This window comes from Physeter macrocephalus, chromosome 16 (assembly GCF_002837175.3).
Source record: "Physeter macrocephalus isolate SW-GA chromosome 16, ASM283717v5, whole genome shotgun sequence".
Classification (NCBI taxonomy): Eukaryota; Metazoa; Chordata; class Mammalia; order Artiodactyla; family Physeteridae; genus Physeter; species Physeter macrocephalus.
The window spans coordinates 77,290,891-77,306,515 of NC_041229.1; positions in this window are offsets into that span (position 1 = coordinate 77,290,891).

Below are 15,625 nucleotides of genomic sequence, written 5' to 3' on the forward strand. Positions count from 1 at the left end.
GGCCACAACAGTGAGAGGCCCGCGTACCGCAAAAAAAAAAAAAAAAAAAAATCAGGATTCCTGTTCTTCCTCACTTTCCATGACATGTAGCATTGTTTAGCTCATTTGCTAAATTAACTAAGGACTTCAACTAAAAGTCACCTTGACTGTAGCAATCAATCAATCATCATGGATGTCCTAGCACCTTAACTTTGGAGAACATGAAATTTTTATAAACTCTTCCCGGGCACACACACACAAAACGTCTACAGAAGCATTATTTTGGTATCCTAAGTCCCTTTGCCAGAAACTCTGCTTAGCAACAACTATAAAATAGATATTATTATTTTCATCATTCCAAGAATGAGCAAATATGCTTATATCTTTGATATTTTACCATAGTCATAAAGCTAGTAAGTGACAGACCTAATATTTGAAGCCACTTCTTCTTTTTCTAATCAGCATCTAAGTCACTTATCAAAACTCCTTGAAAAAAAAAAACTCCTTGAATAGTACACTTAAAAAGGGACAGTTTTACTGTATGCAATTATATCTTAAAAAATTTGGGGCTTCCCTGGTGGCGCAGTGGTTGAGAATCCACCTGCCGATGCAGGGGACACGAGTTCGTGCCCCAGTCCGGAAGATCCCACATGCCCCGGAGCGGCTGGGCCCGTGAGCCATGGCCGCTGAGCCTGCGCGTCCGGAGCCTGTGCTCCACAACGGGAGAGGCCACAACAGTGAGAGGCCCGCCTAGCACAAAAAAAAAAAAAAAAAAAAAAAAAAAAATTTGAAGTTTAAAAAAATGTAAAAGGAAATTAGGGTTATATAGGGAATGAAAATGTGAGTCATTTTTGTTCTTATTCTTTTTGTATTAAAAGCACACTAATAAATGTTGTTTAAAATGCAAAAAACAAAACAAAACAAAACCCAAAATACTAAATGCCTCAGGAAGCAATATAGTATTGAGATTATGAGATGAACTTCGGCATCCTACATGCTTCATTTAGAAACTTGGCTCTGCCCCTACATAGCTGTATGACTTTGAGAAGAGTTACCTAAGTTCCCTGGAAGTCCATTTCTTCATCTTCAAAATGGCCTACCAATATTTACTATGGCTTCTTTGAAGATTTGATGAAATCATATACATCTGTTGATGAAAAATTAATCAGTTGATCTAAGAAATAAATGGAGAAATGTTTTCAAGTCAAATTTGAGGAGTATAACCCAGAAACAACAACTCAGTTCTGAGAATCATTCCACCTGTTATAAGTCAAAACACAGTTATATAAGTTTTTTGAGACAGGGGGCTGTACGTTAGATGATGTATTACTGACAGTCTACACAATCCAAATATGTGTCATGTGGCCCCTTACAAGATTAAGAAGGAATGTTATCTTTTAAGGAGTTGTCTTGTTGATGCTAGGAGAATGTTGCTGTTTTGGTTGAGCAGGTATTTCTGCCAATGGAGGAGGTTTGGTGGATACATAATGCAGAAACACAATGCAGAGTGCGGGGGAAGAGACGAGGCCAAAGGGCAGAGAAAATTTTTTATGTTTAAATATTTCTTTTCTTACCATAAAATATGATTTTATTTCACGTATCAATATTTAATGGATCTAATGAAAGCACCATATGGATATAGTCGACCATAGTGTACATAGTAGGCTCTCAAAAAAGGGCATTAATATTGGATTTAAAGAGTTCCTTCTCCACCATTTGTCAAAGATGAATTGCAAGAACATAGAGGGAAAAAGAATTTCTTATTCAACAAGCTGAAAGTGTGAAGAGGGAAGGAAAGGGTACTGAGATATTGCATTACTGGAGACAAGTGCTACAGGACAGAGTTCAGTGATACTGGCAGATCAGGGAGGCGGTGGAAAAACAGCCAGGACAGAGCCTGTATGTCCATTGTCTCCCAAAAGATAGGAAGGTTAAAAGTGCTGTCCTCTGAGTTCATGCTTTTTCCTTTGCAAAGACCTATGGTATTGCCCGCTGGAGAAATGGATTTATTCAGGAAACATTTAGTAAGTGACTCATAGAAGCCAGGTACTGGAAGCTTGTGTCCTGAATCTGTCAGAAATAATCTCAGTATATTTGGGTCATTGAAAAATGGAGGTGGGAATACTCATTAAGATATTATAGCCCACTAATTTCCAAATATGTGTCTTAACTTAGATTCTCCCCTTCCTCCAAGAAGACCCTGAGTGGAAGGAAATAGCTTATTTGGGATGCAAAGCAAACATCAGAAAAGAAGGACAAGGAAGAATGTCAGAGAAAAGGGTACATTATGGTGCCAGATTCTAAGCTTTGCCCTTGGGGAAACTGGAAGCCAGTGTTATACCTCAGAGTGTGAGAAACCAGAGTACCTCAGCACATCAACTCCTGCAGAGGGATGCTGGGGTGTGGGTGGAGCTAATTTATCAGTATTTCTGGTCCCCTTATGGGCACGCAAAACACTGGCGGGAGGGACAGAGAAAATCCCTCAGGCAAAATGAAGCAAGTACTGACAGATTGAAGTTAGGCAGATTTGTACTAAAATAGTAAGAGGAAGGGGATCTGGGTGGACTAAAGACTTTAAATACTTAGACATTACTTTGATAAAAGGTAGGTTAAGCAAACAAAGTAGGGTCTTTTTTTTTTTTTTTTACTCCAAGTCTTCTCAGGTCTGTTGGCATGTGAATGTAAATGTACATTGTAGCTTTAAGATAGGGGCATATTATCAGTGTTTCCCAAACTGTTTAACAAAGACTACTTTTATTTCCCAAATATCTTATAATATCAGAATTTCTTAGAAATACTTTAGGGCTTTAAGATGGAATCCAATTGCCTATATTTTACAACTGAGGAAAATGAGGTCTAGGTAAGTGGTAATATATTCATAAGGACAAAAAGTATGGAAATGTAAAAAAAAAGAGGTGCTTATCTGCCAAGAGTTAAGGCAGTAATGTGATAGGGACTTGCTGTTAAACATATCATTATGGTTACTTTCCTCATTCAGATTCCAGCTATTCTCCACTTAGCCTTTAATACTGTCTTTATTTTCTGAGATCAAAACTTGTGCTAGCACAGTGACCTGTGCTAAAATATACATTTTATTATAACCTCATATAAATTATGATTATTTAATAAAATGTATATTAAGTATTAGATAATATAATTGCATTTTAATATTAGTTCATATATTGGTATATTGATACCAATGCATTAGCATTATGCAATTGTTATAAGGAAAATTTCACCTCCCCTTAACAGAGAACTTCTAACTTCTATTTTCTATTTATTATTCCTATGAGAAGATTATGCATGTTGGGTTATTCTTTTTTAGGTGAGGAGGCTTAGACCTAGAAATGTCAATTTCTAAAAGCGATAAAATAATTTATGTTCAGAACCAAGATTCAGGATCAAAAATCTTCTGACCAGCTGAAGCCTGGTGCTTGTTCCACCAATTTCCGTCACTCCTCAAAGTTCTTGAGTTAATGTTTTAGAACATTTTAGTCAGCATTATAATGGCCTGATGTAGCGTCATTTTCTCTAAAACACTTTTCATAAACTAGTGGCTCTCAGGCATGCGTTTTACATGTCAACAGACTAAGTGGCCTCAATGCACAACTAGGCTTTAATTGGGCTCTAATGTAAACATATACATATATATCCATACAATGAAGTTATTTCTCTGAGTTTGTTATTTGTATTTGTATTGACCCTACATTGTTTCTAGTCCTAAAGATCAGCAACCTCTAGAAAACTGGTGGATAAAGTCAAACAAATCTACTTGAGCGTGGACTAAGGCTCCTGAGAAGAAAATGATGCTGAGAACACCCAGTCCAGGAAAACTTTAAAGTAACAGCAAAGACATCGTCTACCTGTCAGAGGGGACATCTAAAAATGTCACCTTCTTGTTTGAAGAAGCTCCTTGCACAGATCTCTATGGAATAATGTATGAGTTATTTGGTGGTAGAGAAATGCCTAGTTAAGGAGGAAAAGACAAAATAGGCACTTCATTTAAAAGATTGCGGGCTTCCCTGGTGGCGCAGTGGTTGAGAGTCCGCCTGCCGATGCAGGGGACACGGGTTCGTGCCCCGGTCTGGGAAGATCCCACATGCCGCAGAGCGGCTGGGCCCGTGAGCCATGGCCGCTGAGCCTGTGCGTCCGGAGCCTGTGCTCTGCAACGGGAGAGTACACAACAGTGAGAGGCCCTCGTACCACAAAAAAAAAAAAAAAAGATTGCTAAACAAGTTGAGGTTCAAACAGCACTATTTAAGATTCATCAGAAACAGCAAAGGGGGGAAAAGGGAAATAAATGATCTGGACACTTCACACCCAGGCAGGTCTACTTATATACTGTTCTACTGTATGGAAACTGGAAAGAGACTGTGTAGCCAATAGTCACAGTCATCAAAATACAAATGTTGAGTGAGGTCAGAAGTGAAATAAAAGTATGTTCATTAAAAGGAACCCATGCTTCTCCAGAAATACTTGGGGTGACTATTTTGTTGGAAGCTGTGGTACTACATTATTAAATCAGTAAAGGACACCTAACACAGAAGTCATGATGATAGAAACAGAAGTAAAACAACAGTGCATATTTTATCACTGTTTATAGATTTCTATATGATCATCTTTAATTTCAAATGATTTGAGTTACTTCAGGAAAACCAAAGAGATCCATATTGCTACTGTTGCCAAATCCTTGAGCCCAAAACATGTGTTTCTTTATTGTTTTTGAATTTTTATTTATTTTTTTATAGAGCAGGTTCTTATTAGTTATCCATTTAATACATATCAGTGTATACATGTCAATCTCAATCGCCCAATTCATCCCACCACCACCCCTACCCCCCGCCGCTTTCCCCCCTTGGTGTCCATACATTTGTTCTCTACATCTGTGTCACCATTTCTGCCCTGCAAACCAGTTCATCTGTACCATCTTTCTAGGTTCCACTACATGCGTTAGTATACAATATTTGTTTTTCTCTTTCTGACTTACTTCACTCTGTATGACAGTCTCTAGATCCATCCACGTCTCTACAAATGACCCAATTTCATTCCTTATTATGGCTGAGTAATATTCCATTGTATATATGTACCACATCTTCTTTATCCATTCGTCTGTTGATGGGCATTTAGGTTGCTTCCATGACCAGGCTATTGTAAATAGTGCTGCAATGAACATAGTGCTACATGACTCTTTTTGAATAATGGTTTTCTCAAGGTATATGCCCAGTAGTGGGATTGCTGGGTTGTATAGTAGTTCTATTTTCAGTTTTTTTAAGGAAGCTCCATAGTGTTCTCTATAGTGGCTGTATCAATTTACATTCCCACCAACAGTGCAAGAGGGTTCCTTTTTCTCCACACCCTCTCCAGCATTTGTTGTTTGTAGATTTTCTGATAATACCCATTCTAATGGGTGTGAGGTGATACCTCATTGTAGCTTTGATTTGAATTTCTCTAATAATTAGTGATGTTGAGCAGCTTTTCATGTGCCTCTTGGCCATCTGTATGTCTTCTTTGGAGAAATGTCCATTTAGATCTTCTGCCCATTTTTTGATGGGTTGTTTGTTTTTTTAATATTGAGCTGCATGAGCTGTTTATATATTTTGGAGATTAATCCTTTGTCTGTTGATTTGTTTGCAAATATTTTCTCCTATTCTGAAGGTTATCTTTCATCTTGTTTGTAGTTTCCTTTGCTTTGCAAGAGCTTTTAAGTTTCATTAGGTCCCATTTGTTCATTTTTGTTTTCATTTCCATTACTCTAGGGGATGGGTCAAAAAAGATCTTGCTGTGATTTATGTCCGTGTTCTTCCTATGATTTTCTCTAAGAGTTTTATACTGTCAATCTTACATTTAGGTCTCTAATCCATTTTGAGTTTATTTTCGGGTATGGTGTTAGGGAGTGTTCTAATTTCATTCTTTTACATGTAGCTGTCCAGTTTTCCCAGCACCACTTATTGAAGAGACTGTCTTTTCTCCATTGTATATCCTTGCCTCCTTTGTCATCAATTAGTTGATCATAGGTGCATGGGTTTATCTCTGGGCTTTCTATCCTGTTCCATTGATCTATATTTCTGCTTTTGTGCCAGTACCATACTGTCTTGATTACTGTAGCTTTGTAGTATAGTGTGAAGTCAGGGAGTCTGATTCCTCCAGCTCCATTTTTCTCCCTCAGGACTGCTTTGGCAATTCGGGGTCTTTTGTGTCTCCATACAGATTTTAAGATTTTTTTGTTCTAGCTCTGTAAAAAATGCCATTGGTAATTTGATAGGGATTGCATTGAATCTGTAGATTGCTTTGGGTAGTATAGTCATTTTCACAATATTGATTCTTCCAGTCAAAGAACATGGTATATCTCTCCATATGTTTGTATCATCTCTAATTTTTTTCATCAGTGTTTTATAGTTTTCTGCATACAGGTCTTTTGTCTTCCTAGGTAGGTTTATTCCCAGGTATTTTATTCTTTTTGTTGCAGTGGTGAATGGGACTGTTTCCTTAATTTCTCTTTCTGAATTTTCATTTTTAGTGGTAAATGGGAGTGTTTCCTTAATTTCTTTCAGATTTTTCATCATTAGTGTATAAGAATGCAAGAGATTTCTGTGCATTAATTTTGTATCCTGCTACTTTACCAAATTCATTGATTAGCTCTAGTAGTTTTCTGGTGGCATCTTTAGGATTCTCTATGTATAGTATCATGTCATCTGCAAACAATGACAGTTTTACTCTTCTTTTCCCATTTGTATTCGTTTTATTTCTTTTTCTTCTCCGATTGCCGTGGCTAGGACTTCCAAAAGTATGTTGGATAATAGTGGCGAGAGTGGACATCCTTGTCTTTTTCCTGATCTTAGAGGAAATGCTTTCAGTTTTTCACCACTGAGAATGATGTTTGCTGTGGGTTTGTCATGTATGGCTTTTAGTTTTTTTGAGAACTCTCCATGCTCTTTTCCAAAGTGGCTGCACCAGTTTACATTCCCACCAACAGTGTACGAGGGTTCCCATTTCTCCACATCGTCTCCAACATTTTGACCAGAAGAGATTAGAGTGATGCCACTATAAGCCAAGAAATGCTAAGAATTGCCAGGAGCCCCTAGAAATAGGAAGAGAAAAGGGAGGATTCTGCCCGTATCTTTGAGATGGAACATGGCTCTGCCAACACCTTGATTTTGGACTTCTGGCCTCCAGAACTGTGAGAGAATAAGTCTCTATTGTTTTAAGCCCCCCCCCCAAAAAAAACAAACAAAATTAAAACGTAGTTTAAAAGCAATAACTTCTTAGTTTTTCATAGTTTTTTCCCTAACCCAGAAAACTGGTATTGTTTGTGGTAAAGAAAAATTACCTAATATTCTACAATTCCTTCAAATTTACTGTTATGTTATTAAATTAAAATTAAATTTAGCACTAAAACAGTAGACTGTACAGTGATGCCATTTTTATAAAATTACTTCCATTAATTTATGTAATCTATCAAATATATCTTTCCACATACAGGTTACAGCTATATGGAATAATGTTCTGATGTTTATCTAATGTTAATCATTAAAATATCTAGATTGCAAATAAAATAAAATAAAATAAAAGTAATGAACCATATTCAACAACATGGATGAATTTAAAAATAATTATGTTGAGTGAAAGATACCAGTTAAAAAAGACTACATACTCTGTGATTCCACTTATACTAGATTCTTGAAAGTGAAGCCTTTTCTGTAGTAAGAGATAGCAAATAGTTATTGCTTGAAGGTGAGGTACAGGCAGGAGAGAGGTATTACAAAGGAGAATGCGGAACTTTTTGAGGGTCACATGTATGTTCATAATCTCAACTGGGAATGTTTTCATGAGTGTATACAAGTGGCAAATATATTTAATTGTAGTTCTTAAATGTATGCAGTATACTGTATGTTGCATCGGCAGGCGGACGCGCAACCACTGCGCCACCAGGGAAGCCCCTGTATGTCCATTTTTTAAAAGGCATATGCAGAAGTTTTGCCCAGCTTTATTAAACTTATTGAGATACCGCCATACATTAAAGTACCCAGCATTAAATGTGAATAAACTATAAGCAATAGTATACATTTCATATCAAAAGCATTGTGCTGGGTAAAGAAGCTACATACGATACGATTTCATTAATAAGACATTTTGGAAAAGGTAGAAATGTTGGGAAAGAAAACAGAGTAGTGGTTTCTAGGGTGGAAGGAGAGGGAGTAGACTACAAAGAAGCATGAGGGAACTGTTGAGGTGATGGAAATAATTCTATATCTTCTCTGTAGTAGTGTTTATATGACTGTATACATTTGACAAAGTTCCTAGAACAATGCTCCCAGAAAAGCTGAATTTTATCTATGTAAATTATACCTCAGTAAACCTGCCTTAATGACATGTTCTAAGTATGCATTAACAATTGCCTTTCTTGGGGCTTCCCTGGTGGCGCAGTGCCGATGCAGGGGAACCGGGTTCGCGCCCCGGTCTGGGAGATTCCCACGTCCCGCGGGGCGGCTGGGCCCGTGAGCCATGGCCGCTGGGCCTGCGCATCCGGAGCCTGTGCTCCGCAACGGGAGAGGCCACGGCAGAGGGAGGCCCGCATACCACAAAAAAAAAAAAACAAAAAAAAAAACCAATTGCCTTTCTTATCCCTTCAACTGATGACATTCATATAACCAACAACCCTTCACTATGCTAAGTGCAAGCTGCATGGGATGCAGGTTTAGTGCATAAGAATTTTAAAGACATATTCATGCATTTTCTTCCATCTTAATGCCAGTCTCTTACATAAAAACGTTTTATCTTGATGCACTTGTCTCAGAGACTCTGGAGCACTGCTATATTTAAAATGATGTGTTAGAACTTTTCCTAATATGCTTAATAATTAAAAGAAGACAAATATATCCACATATGAAAGCTTTTCATCAAACTATATATATATGCATGTATATATATATTTGATTAAGCATATACATTCTCTAAAGAAGTGTTTGCCAACCATTTTAACCCCAAATTCTCAACTCATGAAAATTTCCCTGAGCTGTGCATTTTGTAATTTATATTATGAGAACAATGGTACCTTTTTAAGTTTCTCAGATATAAAATGATATTCTTACAGCACATGTAATGTTTCAAATACATATATTCCTCTACCCTATCTTCTTCCAGAATTCCTGCCATCCCCTTTCCTCTTTCAATTCCCTTTCCTCTTTAGGAGCCTCTGCTCTAACACCAGGAAACAACCACACTGTGTCCATGGCTCTTCTCCCAGTTGTCAGGACCAGGACTCAGTCTTCCCTCAAGTTGTGCCTCCACATCTGTTCCATCTTGTGATGAATCTTATGGAGATTTTGCTAATATAAATAAAGGACAGATTTTTATAATTTCATTCTGTCTCCTGATTGGCAGCCTTTGATAGTTATTTTAGTTATTAGAGGTGAAGTAGATAATAAAAATAAACCCCCCAACAAAGCTCACACATTCAAATGCCACTCTCTACACAATTCTTTCTCAAAGGAAATTAGCAACAAGCCTGCTGAGGCCTGTTCATTCTAATCCTATCCTAGTGAACCTTGATACCATGTCATTTCAAGAAGATGCATTAAGAAAAAAAAAAAGCAAAGCAAACTCCATTGCTTTGCTTGCCTTTGCAGAAAGTAGCTTTAACAGACCTTAATTTTGCAAGACCTGTCTTGTACAAATAAGTGTTAACAACTGAGGTAGACAGAATAATGGTCTCTCCAAAATGTCCAGGCCCACCAGAACCTGTGACTACGCAACTTACATGGAAAAATTGACTTTGTGTATGTGATTTTTTAAAAAATGTACTCCAAGCCAAATAGCTAACTGAGGATGATAGAGCATTTTAACTGTCTTCCTGCTACTAAATTAGTCTTTATTGTTTCAAACTAGCTATCTTGTTTCTTGAACATGCTAGGTATGTCCTCCACTTAGGGCTTATATTAGTTATCTATTGCGGCATAACAGATTACCCAAAACTTAGTGACTTATAACAACAAATTTACAAAACCTCTCAGATTTTGTGGGTCAGGAACTTGAGAGTGGCTTAGGTGGGTAGCTCTAGTGAGGGGCTCCTATCATCTTGCAGTCAATATGTTGGCCAGGGCTGCAGTCATCTGAAAGATTGACTGGACCTGGAAGATATACTTGAAGATGGCACACTCACATGGCTACAGTCAGGAGGCCTAAGTCTTCACCAGAGGGCCTTAGGGAGGTTTGATATGTCCTTAGCACATGGCAGATGGCTTCAGTCAGAGTGATCCAAGAGAAGGAGACCAAGAATGAGCTTCAATGCTTTTTATGATCTAGTTTCAGATGTCACATACCATCACTTCTGTTTTATAGATTCATTAGAAGCAAACTACAAAGTCCAGTCCATGCTAAAGAGGAAGGGGATTTGAAGATAATTTTTGAAGAAAGTATCAAAGAATTTGTGGACTTATTTAAATAATGATTTTGCTTTGACTTTCTCCACTGTTGAAATGCTCTCCTCCGACTTCTGCTGGGCTAACTCTCTTAACTTTCAAGTCTTTGCACAAATCTACTTTGTCAATGAAATTTACCATGACTATTGCAGACACCATTGGTACTCTGCCCAGATCTCCTCATATTCATTTTACTATTTCCATATGCTCTTTCCCCAGCTTTCCTCCTGAAACCTGCATCTGGGACACTCTGGAGGATTGTCCCTATGTTACTGAAGCTGCTTAACCTTTTGCAGAGATCCAGAAGTTCCCGGGAGTTTATGTTCCACCTTATTTCCACCAGAGGTGGCCTTTAGCCAATGACTGTCTATATGGAAGTATAATAAGCATAGTCCTCTTTTCTCTTGCTAAGATAGAAACTGATATACACTTCAGAGCAACTCTACAGTATGAGGCTGAGGCCAATCATTTGCTTGAGACTGAACCTTTGTTTGTTTTCTTCCTCATCATTATCCTGCTTACCCCAATCTATTACCATTTTCTCTTGAAAACATGATTAATAAACTGTTTGTACACTAGCCTGGATATCTGGATCAGCTTCTTGAGAATCTGACTTAATAGAACTACCCAATTTAATCCTATAAAATGCCTACCATCTACACATACATCTCTGATATCCCTTATTTTTTTCTATTATTCCACAGCACTTAACCTTCTAATGTACAACACAATTTACTTACTCATTTATTAATTACCGCATGTCTCCCACAACTAATAAGTAAGTTCAACTAAGCAGAATCATTATCTGATGTATTTTCTATGAGTTTTGTTCTTTTCATTATTTTGAGCATGTTAGAAATTTCCCTGTCAGGGTGATGCTTAGTGGCCAAGTAAAAATGGACAACATGTCAATTATCTTGGCAGTCTCACGAGCCCAATCACAGTCTAAAAAGCAGCTGGTCCTAGATGATGCCTAAGCTTTGAAAATTTGTACCATTTTAAAACAAATAGGGTCTTTGGGAGAAATTAATGTGGACAAGCATCAGCCCTAGGCAATCAGTGGTGCAGAGTTAAAAACTGGTAGTCAAGTCTTTCCCAGCATCACACTGATGACTGAAGTTGTAAACTTATAGACCCTGTTATTCTTCTTTGCAGAGTAGAATCTGATCATAAATAACAAGAGATATTGAAGGTTCTGTTACTACCTCCACCCTAACCATCCTACTTCAGAGTACAGAAATTCAGATCCAGGAGTTTGGAGCAGTGTGTGCGTGCGTGTGTGTGTATGTGTGTGTGTGTGTGTGTGTGTGTGTGTGTGTGTGTGACTATGTAAGTGAATATAGTATACTTGCATTCCCTGTCAGAAATGTTCAGAAGTCTTCTCTTGTCATTTCCAAGTTTTGGGGTATTTATTTCTTACTTTTGACAGAGGATATCTAAATGACTGTTTCACCCACATGACATTTACTAGACTATATCAGAGAACCAGCATGTAATGAAAACCTGTTTCACCCTGTTTTTTGTGTCCCTGGCTTATGAAATCTTTCTTATTCCAATCCCCCACCTGTGTGCAGCAATAGACATTTTATATCTTTGATCTTCCGTTTCCTTTCCCCTTCCTCTATGGCTGTCAAAGATGATAGGGTATAGTTTGAAAGAAAGTGAATGTAAAAAAATAAAATTTATAGCTTATTATTCTTGATTTTTTACTCTTCCAACTATGTTTATAGTCACAAACAATCACTAAGTTCTGTGTGTTGATTTTATCTATTATTTGACAGAATATAGTTAAGTGTCTCATTCACTGTGCTAATGTCAGGGAGACCTATATTTAAAATGTTTAAGGCGTCTACCTTGGTCCAGTTGCATTCTCCTAATATTTTTAATGGATGATTTTACTCATTTATTCATTTATTAAATAATTTATTGAATGTCTACTATATGTCAGGCATTGTTCTAGGATCTGAAGGTATAGTAGGAAACAAAATAGACAACAATCTTTATCTTTGTGTATGTTACAATTTACTGGGCTTCAAAGGCTATGCCTACAGCTTTACCAAAGATGTTATTCACATAGACTATAATATGTATATTATGCAGTGTGGCAGCTTTAGTAGGTAGAGATATACTAAATAAAATGAACACATAAAACGTAGTGAATTTATTTATGCAGCATATCTTTTTGACTACTTCCATGGACTACTTATTTCCCTGTTCAACTTACTTGGAATAACCTGAAGAATAAAATAAGCAAAGATTCCAAATTTCATAGAGCCTCTGTATTCTATTGGGAGGAGGCAGACATTTAAAAAGTTAAAAATGAAATTATAGTCATTGCTAAAAGGTGATGAGTCCTATTAAAAAAAAAACAATAAAAATAGAAAACAAGGTGAGGGGACCTGAGTTGGTATTGCTAACAGTAGACACATTTTGAAGCAGCAGTATATAGGGTTGTCAGGGTAAATATTACTTGAAGAAGGTGAGGGATTTTGCCAGAGTCCAAGAAATAAAACATAATGTATTCCAGGAAGTGGCAGCACCTAGACCAAAACTGCTAAAATGTTCAGAAGGATAATGGGGAAATCAGTAATACAAGGTCTTGTGGGCCATTGCAAGGACTTCGATTTACATAATCTGAGTAAAACTCAGAAACACTGAGGTTTTTGAGAAGTGAAGTAAATAGTCTGACTTATGTCTTAAAATCATCACTCTGGCTACTCTTTTTTGACACAGAAGCAAAGAAACCAGAGAAAGGTGGTGGAGAGACCAGATGAGAGCTGATGCTGGCTTGAACTGGCGGTAACAATGGGGGTGCTGCTGAGTGGTGAATTTGTGAATATATTTTAAATAATGAGGTGATAGAATTTTCTGAAAGACTGGACCTGGGCTTTAACAAAAGAGAGAAGTAAAGTTGACTTTAAGGTTTTTGACCTGAGCAATTGAATTTAAGTGTGGAGCTGCCATCAGCTGAGAGGGAAAGCAGGTTTGGGGGTAAAATTAGCAGTTCAGTTTGGGACGTGTTGAGTTGAATGTCTATTAGACATCTACATGGAAAAGTAAAGTTGGTGGAAATGGAATTGGAGAGAGTTCTGGGCTGGAGGTATATATTTTGAGGCAGATTAAAAGGTACTAACTGCAATGGTGACCCATGAATCACAAAAAATTAAATTCTGATGGGGGCTATCCTCACCGAGAGGATAGCATTTGCACAAAACTTGAGATAGGCAAGGGAAAGAATCAATCAGATATAAATGGGAAGACTATTTCAGGTCATAGTGGAAGCACAAAATCCCTGGCTGATGGAATTGGGAAGACTGTGCCCACTCTGTTGAAGAACAACATGGAGAGCAGTGTGACTGTCGCAGAGTGATCAGGAGGAGGAGGAGAAAGAGAGGCCATAGAGGAGTCGGACCCTGTAGGGCCTTCCACATCCTTTAATGTCAATAAATGAAGGGTGTAATGAACATTCTGATCAGGGAAGAGACATGGTCTGACAAGTTTGCAAGGAACATTCTAACTGCATTCTAATTTTCTGAAGTCAGAAAACTTTGTAGGGGCTGCAAATTTGAAAGCAAGAAGAAAATTGCAAAAATTATTTTAAAAGTCCAAATAAGAGATATTGGTGGTTTGGACAAGAGTGTAGCAGTAGAGATGCAATCTTTATCTGTGTTTCTCCAGAAGCAGATTTTGAGGTAAGTATTTCAGGGCAAATAGAAGGGAGATAGAGGTAGGCAACTGGAATAGAGAAAAGTTATTCCAGCTAAGGGGTCAGAAAGTTGTGAAAGATTTCTATCAAATTCTTGTCAATCCGTGGGGCTGTTTGAAGGGACATTTCTGGCTTGCCCTCCTCTGGTCAAGAATGCTCCTATAGGGCTTCCCTGGTGGCGCAGTGGTTGCGCGTCCGCCTGCCGATGCAGGGGAACCGGGTTCGCGCCCCGGTCTGGGAAGATCCCACATGCCGCGGAGCGGCTGGGCCCGTGAGCCATGGCCGCTGGGCCTGCGCGTCCGGAGTCTGTGCTCCGCAACGGGAGAGGCCACAGCAGAGGGAGGCCCGCATACCACAAAAAAAAAAAAAAAAAAAAAAAAGAATGCTCCTATAACAAGTCCATAGTCCTTAGGGAGAGATTCATGTTTGTCATAATAACTAGACTTTAGCATGTAGAGGTGGGTGCTGAGAGGATGTAGATGGGCCTGTGAAAGCAGCTGCTTCAGGTAGTGAGAAGTGCTTGTATTCTGGATCTATTCTGATGCTAAAGCCTGAACACAGACACACAGAAGTGTGATATATGCACACATACACAATGAACTATATTTCTGTAAAAGATGCTTATTACTTTAAGCTTCTAATTCATTACATTTCACAAACATTTACTGATCATCTATACAGTGCCATGTATTTCTGAGGGACTCTGGGATATATCAAGAGGAATGAAGCATAAATATTGACCTCAAGGGACTCATAGTTGAGTAGCAAATTTAAGGTTTTTTTCGTTAATTAGGACACACACTAAAATATGAAGAATGTCATAAAATAAATAGAAACTAAATTTTACAGTACTTAATCTTAGGAAAATAATAGTAAGTGCCTAGATTAATGAAGTGACCCTGGAAATGGAGACTGGAACCCTTTCCCATTGTATTCCACCATGAGTTCCCTGGTCCAAGCCCAAAGCCTGGCACGTGGAAGGTGCTCCCATGCAGTCACGTGGCTCTCCTACCACATGGAAGCTTATTTCTTCAAAGCCAGTAAGGGAGCCTCTCCCTTTTCAGCAAAAGCCCCACTCTTCTTTGAGGGTTTCACCTGATTAGGCCAGGCCCACCCAGGGTGGTGTCTACTTTTACTTAACTCAAAATTAACTGATTTGGGACATTAATTACATTTTAAAAAAATCCTCCACCTTTGCCAGGTAATTTAATCTAATCACAGGAGTAACATTACATCAGATTCGCAGGTCCTGCCCACGCTAATGAAAAAGGATTTTACAGGGTACGTACAGAGAGCAGGGATCTTGGGGATTGTTTTAGAATTTTGCCTGCCATATCCCCAGATGTGCAAAACTCAATTTTTATTAGCCACTTACCCATCCTACTCCCATATTATTAACTCCTTCCCCTCATTCTCTGGTTTATGTAACACTATTATCATCTACCAGTTGTTCTCACTAAAAATATATGCATTTTGCTAAATTCCACTTTTCCTCACCACTCCCCATACCTCCTATCAGTAA